General features: G+C 41.1%; 1 protein-coding gene across 1 annotated transcript in view; it reads right to left on the bottom strand.

The window, feature by feature from the left end:
* map3k10 (mitogen-activated protein kinase kinase kinase 10) overlaps positions 1-13,535 on the bottom strand; it is a 29,674-nt gene that overhangs the window by 13,011 nt on the left and 3,128 nt on the right. The window lies entirely within an intron of this gene.

Here is a 13,535-nt window from a genome sequence, read left to right as displayed (position 1 = left end):
GACTGGTTAGTGCATGTTAGAGCACAGGTGACACATTAGCCTACAGCCCACTCAGAAGAATGCAGTCACAGGTCTTCTGGGTGAGGGGATTTCTGTCAGGGCCACTTACACCAACGTTTATAACAAAACAAAGCAATGCAACATGTTTGGCATGTGGTGGTTCTGATCTGATAAATCCCTGCCTGTCAGCCACGACCAACAGAAGACAATCTACAGTGTTATTGTGCTTTTATAAAAGATTCAATCATTAACAAAGAAAAATGAATATAATTAACACAGAGGTGAATGGTAACCAATTGATAAGTCAGACTTTGGATACACTGTTTTCATAAAACAGCTAAAGGTGATGTAGTAGTATAGAAAAATAATATTTATTATTGGTTTCAATGATTAATCGGAGCCAGAGCACTATTGTCTGTGCTGCCTCACCTTAAATAAACTATGTCATGAGAGAGTGAGCGATCAGCTGCAGGCGTGCTGGGCGTGATCATCTGAGCAGTCAGCTGGGAGATTTAGCCCGTCTGATCAGCTGATCAGGGATCTAGAAGTGGTTCAACCCGTTGAGCTCAAAGCTTGTTTCATTTTTCCCTCCTCTCTGGTTTAATGTGCGGCTTTCCAGACAGGATTTGGTTAAAGTTAAGAGGAAAGTTAATTCATGCACCTAATAGTGAGAATGTGTTTTTACTGGTTTGGGGTGGACTGTTGGATACAAATTAAGATTTTTTTTTTTTAATCAGGAATTTTTAATTCTCATAAGTAACTAAAATTTAACATATAAGTAAAAACATTTACATTCTTGCTCAATCCAAAGCAGCACAAATGTGAACTTGAGCTGTATTTCTGAAACCTGTAACTGAACAGATAATGACTAAAATGTGTTTGTTGGTCAGAAGATAATAACGGAGACTCACCAGTGCTTCAGCTGAATGACAAGGAAGGTCACAGAACTAAATCTTTTGCATATGGTCTAATGTCACCATCATCTATGCAGTTTCATAGCGAACAGTGAGAGGCACACAAATGCTGTGCATGTTATTTTAGATCAGTTTGCTCTGTCATTAACTTGTTGTTATGGAAACAAAGGCAGAGGTTGCAGAGCGATGCTGTGAAAGAGGAAAGAAACCCTCATGCCCATATTAGGATCCTTTTATTCTCAATTTTAATTTTCTGTTTAAAGGGACACTGCTTGTTTTAGACATTAAAATGACAAATGCTACTCACGCTGTAAAAGCAGAATATCTCCTGTGGCTGTGGAGGGCACTTCTGAAAACATAACTCTCATGATGAGTTGTCTCAGCTTGAGCTTTGGGAAAGGCTTTACAACTGTGGGTGGGGAGTCTAAAACATTTAATGAAACAAGGAAGTGCTCGTTTTTTTTAATAGCACCTTTTTTTAATAGCACGTTTCAAAAGTGTTAGAAAAAAAAAACAAAAGAACAGATGTGTGAGATGTACCATACAACAAGGTGTTTACACATGAATCCAAATATCTACACTCAAAGGCAGAGGGAAAAGTAGGCCATCATGGAATGTGGTGAGACATGATATCGTGTAAATACAGGGATAACAGCCCACAGCTTCAGACAGTCTCCTTGATGATGTTCATAGTGTTGCATGTTGTTCCACAGTGGTGTAACAAATGAAGGGAGAGATAAGAGTCACCTTCACTGACCGACATAACAGTGGCCCACTGGGCAGAGTGCCAGATTGCCAGGAGATTTTGTGCACGCATTAAGTGTTTTCTCTCTTTCTTATGTCATTAAATGACTAAATACATGCAAAACAATATTTACATCGGCCTCAGTTTTACTTTGTGTTTTATATTAATTATAAAATGTCACCATGGTGGAGATTATACTTTATATACAGTACTGTGCAAAAGTTTTAGGCAGTTTAGGTGTTTTAGATTCTTATCACACAACATCACAAGGTGTCTGATTGATCCCAAGTTCAGGACAACATGCACATAACGAACACGTTACAGTTCATGAAGAACTATTTTCAGGGGCAAGAAGAACCAGGAGTCCTGCGGCAGATGGTTTGACCCCCACAGAGCCCTGATCTGGGCAGTGTGGAGTCAGTCTGGGATCAAATGAAGAGACAGAAACACTGGGACAGCCTGAATCTATGGAAGAACTGGAGCAGCTTCTCAAAGTACCAGGAGAAACTGTGTGCAGGTCAGACCAAAGAGAACCACTGCTGATACATATAGAGTTGTGCCTAAATCCAGTGCAGACTCACAGAGCCACTATGCCAGCTTTTAGTGTTTATGTGTTTAGTATGATCTAAAAAAGGTGTCTATGTATTTATAAATATTTATAGATATGTTTTTTTTTTTAAAAATACCTTAAGGGTTTAAATGTTTAATAAAACTGAAGGCAGTTTGTTCAACTTAAAAAAAAAAAAAATTCCCGTACTAACTTATAAACATGTGTAGGGTTTATTATTTATTGTCTGTTTTCTTGAAATGATAAAAAAGTCTCTGGGGAGTTTTAACTTGTAAACAATGCATACTCTGAGGTCTGGTAATACACCAGTTTAAACTCTCTAAGCTTTGCATTCGCTCAACACATTATTTCAAGTCTAACAACATGTTAGAACAAATCAAGTTCTGAAGAAGCCTGGAAATAAAATTAATAAATGTTAAATGAACTTGGCAAATTGTAAATTGCAAATTTAAATTACTGAGAAAAGATTAGATGATTCCCTAAACTTCCTGCGTGATGTTTTTACAGTGCAGAATTTGAAAAAAAAAAAAAAATCTCACACACACACATACACACTTAACACAGATGTAAAATTGTCACGTTTAGAGTTGTTTATCTCTAAAACTACAGGAATGTTTCTGTGGATGTTTTCTCTCTTTCTGCCTCTTTGTCCTCATCAGCCTTTCTTTGTCTTCTTCCTCCTCCTCTCTATCCAGAAACAGGTGTAGCCTGCAGGCTCGAACAGCTGTTGCCACGGCGCCAAGTCAGCGAATCAGGTCCAACGTTCCAGCACAGCCCCAAACAACAATCTCCCCTGACACCTCCCTGTAACATCTCCCAGCACCTACACACACTGTTCCACCTGCCTAACCCCGAGCACTTTGAGAGCTGCTGGCAGTTTTAGGCACAGCACCTCCACCTCAGTGCTGGTGCCAGCCGTCCATATCTGCTGGAGAGCATGTGCATGTCTGGATAACAACTGACATGACTGACATGGCCGGGACCATCAACACAGATGAGATACGGGCCCAAGGGATGCTGAGCAGCCAGTCCTACCCCCCTGCCCTGCAGGCCGCGACGTCTCCATCTCTGTTTCTACTTCAGCAAAGATCAAAACCTCACCAAGAAAATATTATCAACCCCACCACTTTATGACTGCCTCTTCATCTTCGCATCCCCTCTTTTCCCTCATCATTATCCCTTCCTTCCCTCCCTCCCTCCACCAGGGCCCGACTGTCTGCTGTTGCAGCTGTCGCCAGCCTGGCTATGATCACAACACACTGGGGAGAAGAAATGGAAGAGGAGACGCAGGGAAAGCAAGAGGGTGGAGGGAATCAAAAACAAGAGTAACTGAGAGGTCGACTGTGTGTAAGTGATGGTAGGGGGGCTAAGGATATGGCAAGAGGGAGGGGCGAAAGAGGATGAGAGTGGAGGAAAGAGGCAAGAGAGGGACCAAAATGGCAAGAGGGTAGAGAGCAGCAGAAATGAGGGCTAAAGAGGAGAATAAAATAGAGGGAAGAAGCCTCTGGTGCAGGAGAGTAAAAAAAAAAAAAACGATAAGGAATAAACAACAAAAAGTGAAAGAAAAGGTATGAGTACATTGAAAAAGAGGAGAAAATAAGTGGATGAAGAGATGAGGTTTGCTAGAGGTAAAGAGAGATGACTGGAGGGAGAGCTTTTGTCATTTTCCTGGCAGCACATAGCAGTATCTCAATAAGTCTCTCCATTTTTTTTTCTTTTTCTTTCTGTTGCACATCCCGTCAAGAGATTTTAAGCACAGGAAGACACAGCTCTCCAAACACACATAAAAAAACATCCCAGATAACTAACAATCAGGCACACTTCATTTTAAATACAGCGTTAAAGAAATAAAGCAAATATACAGTTTGAATACACCCGCAATCGTTGTTGCCCCATCCAAACTATTCCGATTAGTTCTTAACTGCTTCACATGATGACGGCACATAATCGAGTTCCAAGCATCTTAGTATGTAAACAGTGTTCAATTAAAGCTAAAAGCCAATTCACACCAGAGAGATGTGCACGCAGCGACTGGGGTCCTTCCTGTTTCCCTGACTTGGATACAGAAATTGTAGCGAGTATGCTCCCATGTCATCGATACCCCCGCTTGGCTCTACTTGTACCACCACAGGCCATCGGGGCTCTAATCCCGAGCCGCACAGTGGCACAGTTTCAGCCTGCAGCCATTCACTTTGTCTCCACACAAACGCAGCTGCCAGATTCGTGTGACCGTGCAGCCTCTCTCTCAGAAGAGATGGAGGTATTAAATGAGGCGGCTTTCTCTCGGCTCTTCTTGCGCGGCCTGTGCGTTTGCGTGTCTGTGTGTTCGTGCATTATGAAAAAAGACAGCACTTGAGTACTTTAACTTTGATAGGTCTTTTAGTCTCACAACTTGCAAAACAAAGTTGTTTTTTTGTTACATGAACCACAACAACAAAATATTACTATTTACAAAACAAGGTGATTTCTTTAGATTGTTGCCTTCTTCTTCTTACTGTGTTGAGGAAAACAACGCACAAAGCGAAGCATCGCAACAACAACACGTACCAAAACTGAGCTATGTTGTCTGTTGCATTGTTACTCATATCCACTTTGCATTCATGAGTTATGGATGGACCTGAGCTCTCAGTGGGTTGTTGAGGAATCAGCTCAAGTGTATAATATGACACAGGTTGACATGTCACATCTCTGCTGTAGGGACTATGAATGTTGAATAAAATACTGTCTGCTGTCTCACTCAAGTGTCCTCTACTTGACTCTGCTGTGAAACTGGGGGAAGGACGATTGGCTCGGGGGACACCCAGCGCCTTCTCTGCTTGGCCTGACGCCCCACTCTCCGTGCCAGGCTGCTGGCAAACAATAATGACCCTCTAAAAGCAGTCAACAGCCACCAAACATACAACAGCCCAGGAGGTGCCAGTGTAAGTTTGAATGTGTGTTTTACTGTGCTTTTCACTTTGCCTGCTGAAATGTGCAATTTTCCCCCACGTGTGTTTTTCCAACTGTGGTAAAAACAAAAAAAAATTGAGAAACACTAGAAGCTATGAGACATTCAAGCCTTCTGTCTTTTTATGCAAATACAGCACAATTATATAACCCACTGGTGTACAGTCTGTGTTTACATACCCTGTGTGACGGTGAATCTACTCAGTCTCCAGAATTTGTGTAATAATGTATATTTTGTTATTGGATTAGAATTACTGATGCATCAATGCATATATCACTTTAATGTTGCAGCAATCTGTTCAACATCTATATAACATCCACATCTATATACATTTCAGCTTAGATGTAGGTTCAGAAGCATATTCATAAAAGTAAACAGTGTCATCAACAAGTACTTCAAAAATACTCATTTAAATGTAAGGCTGCGCCAAATACTCCAGTAAATCGATTAATGACCTGATCCCCGCCTGGGGAGTCATTGTTTCACACGGACCGTCATCACTGTCGCACAACGCATTTCCGTATCAAAAGTTGGCGCTATGATAGAGCGCGAAACCGTTAAAGGCAGAAAACGTCCAAAGTTTGGGATCATTTCAAACTTAAAAAACATGACAACACGGTGCAGTGTGTATGTTGTGGAGTAGAACTAGCGAACCACAACAGCTCCTCGTTAATGTTTCAACATCTGAACAGAAAACATCCGGTTGTGAACACCAGTAGAGCCGACACAAGGTAACGTCATTTCAAGCTAACCTGTTGTTTCTGTCATGTATTGATGTTTAACAATGCAAAAGTCTATTTTATCCGATTACTCGAGTGATCGCTGAAATATTCGGTAGAATACTCGACTCCAGAAATAACCCGACACGTGCAGCTCTATTTAAATGTACTTGTATCAGTGATATGTGCAAAGGTGTGATTGTAGTAAAAATGTGACAAAATCTAAATGAACAGTGATGAGAAACAGTCAACCCACAGTACATAAGTTAAATGCTGTCCAAATGTTTGAAGCACTTAAATATACAAGGGATGCTTTTAATACACATTTGTTTTTTCATTTATCTTCATTCAAAGTGCAGTGACCCATTTACTGCACTGTGAATTAAGTTAATTCTAATCAGTAACCTAATCTAAATCTAATCAGTATTTGCATCACTTTGCCCTTAAACCAGCAGCAGTTCTCTTTGGTTTGACCTGCACATCCTGGTACTTTGCAGCACCTTGGAGAAGCTGTTGCAGTTTGTCTGTAGATTCAGGCTGTCCCAGTGTTTCTGTCTCTTCATTTGATCCCAGACTGACTCCACACTGCCCAGATCAGGGCTCGGTGGGGTTCAGATCATCTGCTGTATGACTCCTGGTTCATCTTGCCCCTGAAAACAGTACTTCATTAACTCTAAAGGGTTCTTTATGGGCTTGTTGTCCTTCACAGTGAACCTGGGATCAAACAGACACCTGATGGTATTGTGTGATAAGACCCTCAAACGTCTAAAGTGCCTAAAAGCTCCACACAGTAGTGTATGTGCTACAGAGCCATATCAAAGTGGTGTGGTGTGTTTCTAAAACTATTATTCAGCTGTACTTCATATTGTACAAAATCATACAGCATGAGGATGAGTGAATGTTCGTCACTGTGCTGCTGCACTGCAATAGAGTTGGAAGCCACCACTGGCTTCAAATCAACTTTTTATTGACCGGTGGAGAAAATAATCATGATCTCTGTGAATGTGGATGCGCGTGCACGTGTGTTAATTTGCAATCAGCCACTGACTGGTGTCACTGTTTGGTTTAGTTGTGTCAGTGTAGCTCTCCCTCTGTCTCTCACTCACTGAGAGACTGAAACTCAGCAGCGTTCCCTTCTGACAGCAAGGCGATACAAACATCTGGTAGCAGCGTGGCCGGGTTCACACGGTGCCAGTCGACTGAAAGCAGTTTGCACCAGTGCTAAAAGGAAAGACCCTGTGGACACTGACTAACGCCTGATAGTGTAGGCTAATGGACAGGTTGTCCATAAAGGTTTTTTTTTTTTTTTTTAAATATGGTGGTTAGATCAGTAGGTATCACAAACCCTATACATGATGGTTTTCATATGGTTACAGTTGTATAACTGTATTGGTATAATGAGACCTACAGTACAGACAGACACAGACAGAAAAGTGCAGCCTACTGTCCATCATGGATATTAGCCTCAATCTGTAGCTGGCTGACTGAGCAACAAAGAATGGTCTGACCTCCTCTCAAACTGGTCGTACACTTCTCCCTATTCCTGCCTTCATCCCTGCATCCCTCCCAGTATCCATCTCTCCCTTCCCCATTCGACCCTGCAGGGGTTTTTATACAGCCACTGCATTCCTCTTCTGCTCCTCTACCCATCCTGCCTTGCTTCCATCCATCTCGCCTCTCACTGCCTTTATCTCCCATTCTTCGCTCCCCCATCCCCCCCACAGTGACTCCTGCCATTGTGAGCCTTGCTCTCGCTCTGTCTTGGGCTGCTGTGTGAGAATGGGGTCATTGTGGCTCTGTTGCAGTGCGTACATGAGTGTGTGTCTGGGTATGCGTGTTCAATAGTAGGAGTGTGAGTCCTCTTTCCTCTAGCGCCAGCGTGTCCTGCTGTCCGACCTCCAAGCGCACAGAGGCCTACATATTCCATACACATACACTGAGCTGAGAGAGACATGTCTACGAAGATGCAGAAATTCTAACACAGTCTGTTGTGTAATGAAGCTGCATGAGAGGAATATCTGCAGACAGCACTAATGCATCTACTACAACACTGTTTGCATGTTTTTTGGAAAAAATACTTATACTTCTATTCTGATTTGTTGTTGGTCCTTAAAAACAATGTAAATGGGGCAACATCTACTTAAGTAACACTTCAATTAATTTCAGCATAAGGACTAGCTTACATTATGCAACTCAGTATTATTTATTTATATGTAAAAAGGATTTTTACTAAAATGTGATTTTAAGTAATGCTAGTGCAGTAATTATTAATTTATAGAGAAATATTTTTTTAAAATTTTTGTTTATTATGGTTAAAGAGCCTGAGACTTTGACTCCAATATCAGAAACAAACCTACACCCTTCACCAACAGAAAAATGATGCTTACAAAATCCATGTCCATACATATTATACATGTGTATTGTTCTTCAAGTCCACACCCATTACATACAGGCCTCCTAGTAATAGACTGGTGTGATACCAGTCTTCCTCCTCTTTCTTTATGTGCCCCATTCCTCCTATTGCTAATTCGCACTAGTCCAGTTAGTCACAGTCTCGGCCTCCACTACTCTGTCTCTCTGAGGGATTAGCAGCCGGTACTGGCCACCAGTCTAATCCTCTCCTCAACAAATTCACTCTTATATTAACACACACACACACACACACACACACACACACACACACACACACACACACACACACACACACATACACACAGCCAGGCACAGGTTTTTTTTAATGACAGCGGCTATATGCCATATCTCGCCTGGCTAATCTGTTAAGTAGCTATTAACGGTACTTGTGTGCAGTGCTGCTGTTAAAGGCATGGTTGCTATCGCTTAACACATTGTCCAGAAAAACAAAAGACAACCAAAGAAACAGTACTTCAGTTAAATGAATTTACCCTTTTATTGCTTTGCAATTTAAGTCCTCTATGAGCAAACAGAATACTTGACAAGCCTGCTTTGAGACACTGGGCTCCCACTATTCACATGATTGTTGACTGTGTAAACACGACTTTCAATTGAAGCTGCAGCAGCCAAAACAACAGGTAATATCAACCTCACTCTGTATTATGTGTTTCCATTAACCTTTGCATTCACATTTAAACATCACAGAAACCTTCATTTGGAAACATCAAACTATGACCATTCATTTGTTTTCTGTAAGTGCTGAATTTAGGGTGGAGACATGTTATCTAACAGGTGTGCATATGGAAAGAGAAATATTAGATACAGGATGTCTGCAATCAAATGTCCACAGTGTGCCATATTTAAAGTATACATTACACTGACTGTGTAATGAGGCTGCATGTACAGATATGAGCCAGCCTGTGTGTGGCTGTTGCTAACAACAGGTGATCAGTTCACCTGTATTGTCTTACCTGCAGCTGACTCACAGTCTCTATGGAGCGCCAGCAATTCTCAGTCACGTACATGCACCTTTTAAAGGGAGCCATGACTCACTTCATATCCTGGGCAGTGGTAATGAATCAGATTATGACCACATCCACAGTTTCTCATTAGCAAGCCGGGTTTGCTCAGTTGCCATGGAATTGTAAATATTCAGAGTCCAGAAATGACTCATTTTAATTATATTTTTAATTCAGTAATAAGAGATAAAACAATCTTGCATGAAACTCTTGTCAGAATGTATCCAAGGAATTTCTTCCACAGCCAACATAAAACTTCAACTTCAACTTAAAATAAATGCCATCTCATACAGCTACATATGGATTGATCCACTTTAATGATCAGTTTGGCAGCAAACCCCGGACAGACACTGACAGACTGCTCACTAATTCATCTCCACTGTTTGTGTTGATTAGACATCCGCCTAATATCTGCAGACAGCTGTTAGCTGGTGTTAGAGCTCCAGCTAACTAAAGTAAAATCCACACACTGTTTAGTCAACATCCGTGGCCTCCCGGCGTCCTTTTTCAGCCTGTTTTTCTCATAGCTGTGATCTCTATATTCACTATAGCCAAAGTTTGCTAATTTTCTGGAGACACAATGCTGATCCTCTGCATCCACTGTAACTATTATCGCTCAGTTTATTAGAGCTGATGTCAATGAGCACACATGCGAAGATTGATCTTAGGAGTTTTAAGAATCCATATGGATCTCATGGATCATATTAGATCATTCAAATAATTTGATTTTTATCCATCCCTACTTCATATGTATAATGATTCAAAAGTCAATTAATCGACTTAAATAAGGACTTTAAAGGTTGAGAAAAGTATGTGGACCTTCAGTTGAGACTGCTTTGTCAACTGCTGGTTTAATTTAAAGGATAAATTGTACAGTTCAAGGTCATACTTATGTGCAAGTTGTTGTTACTCTACAGCTTGACCAAGAAAAAACTGGACCCAGGACTGTTGTGACTCTGGATGGTTAGCAAACTCTGGTTTACTTGAAGATCACAGAAGTTGACTCAATAGTGGGTGGATTATGCTTTAGTCAACCTGTCCCTGTTGAGTCAATAATGCTGATATTATGTCCATACAATTCACTGTCTATACAGTCATCAATAGTAAACAAGATTCCCACTCTGAATCTCGCCATCCTTTAGGTAGCTTTTATTTTTTATGCCAATTGAGTCAATTGAGGTGGACTGGTGCCCTACGCTTTGAAAACCCAGGGGCTGATCAAGAACAAGAGTGACATGTAGGGTATGACTACAGGGGCAACGACCTGCCAACCCACAAACATGGTTTGACTTCACTCTAAGAAGGTCATGGTAATCAGATTATCTTTGTTATCCAAATTCACCCACTCTCCTCTGTGACCAAGCAACGTAAAACATACAGTAGAACCACACATGCTGATGGACACAACAGAAAAACTTCAGCTGACATGGGATAATTTTAGAAGAAAGCACCTGAGTGAGGCAAAAATAAAATTCTTCTGGTGTAGTAAAAAAAAAAAAAAAAAACTCACAAAGCTTCAAACACACATCTTTTCTTTGAGCAGCAGTGTCATGTTTTGCCTCTTCTGTGTTTACTGAGCGTAGAAGCTGTCTGATGGAAGACAGAGGAGAAGCTCGGGGGCCTGAGCTGCTCTGTTACCAGAGTGATGCCAAGTGGTCGGCGGTTTGAAGAGGACACCTGAGAACAGCGCACCCGGACAATGAGCTGAGGTGTAACCTTAAACTGGGATGAACTGCTGTTTATCCCCCACGCTCTCCTTCTCTTGTTCTTTCCCATCACTCTCCTCTCTTGCTTCATACATCTCAGTTCTCTCTGGTCCCCAAGCTTCTTTTCTCTCCTCAGCCTGATCTGTTCCACCCTGTTATTCCCCCCAATCATTTGACTTGCTCCCTCTTTCTTCTGTGTCAATCTGGCTTTCTTTCTATGCCTTCCCCTTCTGGGCGTCGCTATATTAATGCAAATATCCCTCAGTGTTGGTGTGAGTCATATAATCACATACTTAATGATCAGCAACCTCCACATTTTCACCAAGATTCATCACATAGGAGGAAAAGAGGTTCCGAGCCCTTCCTGACACATTTCTCCAGTTGCTATTTTCACACAGACAATAATCTAAATTGGGGGACTGACATTTTGTGCAACAGCTGACAGCGGCTAGCAGCTGTATGACTCAGTGACACAGAAGCGGTGCCCATGTCACCAGCATTATGACGTTGCCGAGGCTCTGCTGTCCCTCACCACATCCCTCATCATTACTGTTAGAGCCTCATGAGGAGGAAGTGCACTAAAAGAGATGCGAACTGGATATGTATGACAGTGAGATAGGAGAGCGACAGATTCAAGTGAGGGATTGAAGATTAGCAGTCATTTCAACAGATCAGCAGCAACTGTTTAAGCTACACTCATATCTGCTGTCTCCCACTTTAAAAGGCCTTTAGTCAGCATCTTACACACTCCACCAATATTTGTGCACTCCCTCCCCCATCACTCATGTCACTTTTGATAAACACACACAGTCTAGTTGGCATGTGTACACACACTCCCTAACACACTAAAGATGCTTGCTGTGTATTATTTCCTTAATGCACCAACTGCGTCTTTAAACAGCAAGTAGCACAAAGGACCAAAAATAGCACAGTGAGTTGCAGAGCAGAACTGCTCTCCTTGAGGAGGAGAGGAGGAGGAGGAGGATGAAGACCAGGAGGAGGTGCAGAGAGAGATGACAGGGAAAAGATGGCACAGGGAGACCAGTTCCCAAGGACTTAGGCCTCCCTGCTGTGTTCAATTTAGGTTTCTCACCCAGAGTCAGCCCTAAGAAAACCTCATGTTGTATGATAGCAGTGATGGCAAATTTCTGTAATGTCATAAAATAATTAAGAAAAAGTTTCATGTTTGTCCACTACTGTAGACAGAGAACTAGAAGTTGGGACGACAAACTAAGGCATCTCGACCACAAGCAGGTCAACATTAGTCAGGCAATATGTGAATCTTCTGTTCATTAAGTAACATCCATCCATCCATCCATTATCTATACCTGCTTATTCTTTGACCGGGGTCACAAGGATCTGCTGAAGCCTATCCCTGCTCTCTATCCCAGGGGTACACCCTGGACAGGTAACCAGTCCATCGCAGGGCTCTTTAAGTAACATTAAATATGGATTTCAGCTGTATGCCAAAGATTTTTCTGATTTAAATAGTTTCACTTCTTAGAAATAACACTTATGCTGTTCCTCACCAAAACTCAAACTGATGGGAGAACAAGATGCCAATTCGCTCAATGTCCAATGAGTCCCAAAACCTTTGATCCCATCTCACTGAGGTATGATAATAAACAAGATATAATGTGTTAAGTAGTGAGCTGGTATGCAGATTTTGTTACCTTTAACCCATGTTTCTAGTACGGTGGTGCTAAGCTAACTGTATTCTGACTGTGGCTTCATATGCACATTATCAATCATTTCAACCAAATGTCATCATGAAGAAAAATAAGAATATTTATTTATGGATTTGTAGTCTTCTCCAGTTAAACAAATAATGTGAAGTATGATAGATGAGTCTTGTAATATATTATGTATGACATAATCTGCCTGATAAAATGGCTAAACATGTCATGATAATTTTGACTTATTATTCTCACCCTGTGTCAATATCACCGTCTGATCCTCCATGTAACTGAGTCAACAAATTAATGTAGTTCCCCTACTTTTTCCAGAAACAGATGAGAGGGGAAAATACACATAGTTGGCAGTTTATTAGTACACTGAGCCAAAACCAATTCAGTCTAACACAACAGCCATAAATCATTAAAGTGAAAATGTTTTTGTTGAATCTGAAGCATATAGAGTAACTCAAAGCCCACTTACGAGCTTTTTCTGGAACTTTCAACTTTCATTAACTGTGACGTTTCTTGTTTTTTTTTTTTAAATATTTCTAATATTTCTTCCACCCCTTGTGTATGATATATATGACACATTAGCTTTCAGCTTCTACATAACAAATACACAACCACAGCAACCACCAAAATTTTAAAGTTAAAGTCAATTCCTCTCTAAAACGTTAAAAAAGAGAGAATTACAACCTTCAACTTATGCATGATGCTGCACTAACACCAGCTTTGTGAACTTTGAGTACATAATAAACTGACGCTGGATGTAAGTCTCTAATTAAGAGAAATCCTTACACACTACAATTGTACTTTGTGTATTTGGTGC

This window comes from Mastacembelus armatus, chromosome 13, assembly GCF_900324485.2.
Source record: "Mastacembelus armatus chromosome 13, fMasArm1.2, whole genome shotgun sequence".
NCBI classification, from domain to species: domain Eukaryota; kingdom Metazoa; phylum Chordata; class Actinopteri; order Synbranchiformes; family Mastacembelidae; genus Mastacembelus; species Mastacembelus armatus.
This window is presented reverse-complemented; position numbering and strand designations above follow the sequence as displayed.